The following is a 1,005-nucleotide window of genomic DNA, read 5'->3' as shown; positions in this document are numbered from 1 at the left end:
AATATAGTAAACAGAAAAATAAATAATAACATTATTTATCTATATTAATATATAAGATATTATTTATTAATAGAAATAATTAATTATCTTAATTAAATTAAAATTAATCCCTTATATTTAATTATAAATATAATAAAATTAAATAATAATAAAATTGAAAATTGCTTAAAAAATTAAATAAATATATAAATCTAATACATTAATAAATAATCAATATATATAATAAATAAATAACGTAATTAAATATAAATTAATATATTTATTGGTTAAATATATATATATATTTTATTTCTATTATTTAAATGAATTATAATAATTAAATCAAATTTATAATATTGGATTACCTTTTATTATTTATTATAAAGAATAACTAAAGTAATATTTCTAAAATACATAATTATATTTATTATTTTATTAAATTGTAAGTAATAATTAATATATTAATTTGTATAATTTAAATATTAAATAAAATAACTAAGTGTTATTTAAAAAATAAATTATTATTCATACTATTAAATGATTAACTTGTATTAATTTATTAACTATTATATATTAAAATAATTTATTTGTTTTATTAAATAATTAATTGTATTTATTTTATATTACAATATTACTTTATATTAAATAAATAATTAAGTATATTTATATGTTAAAATAATTTACTTTATATTAAATAAAATATTAATATGTTTATATTTATTAAATAATTAAATATTTATATTAAATAAAAATATTAATTTATTTTAATTTAAATAATTTATTATTTTACTTTGTGAATTAATTTATCATATTAAAATATATTAATTTATATATTTTTCAATTTTAAGCAGTTATATAAATATAATTAATTAATTTAATGAAACAAGTTCCTATAATTGAATAAATAAAGTATTATTTTAATTAATTTAATTATAACATATTAATAATTTTATTTAATTAATTATGAAATAATATTTAGATTATAATTATTAAATATTATAATTAATCATAATAATTAATTAAACA

Source organism: Plasmodium inui, assembly GCF_000524495.1.
Source record: "Plasmodium inui San Antonio 1 unplaced genomic scaffold supercont1.3, whole genome shotgun sequence".
Lineage (NCBI taxonomy): Eukaryota > Apicomplexa > Aconoidasida > Haemosporida > Plasmodiidae > Plasmodium > Plasmodium inui.
This window is presented reverse-complemented; position numbering follows the sequence as displayed.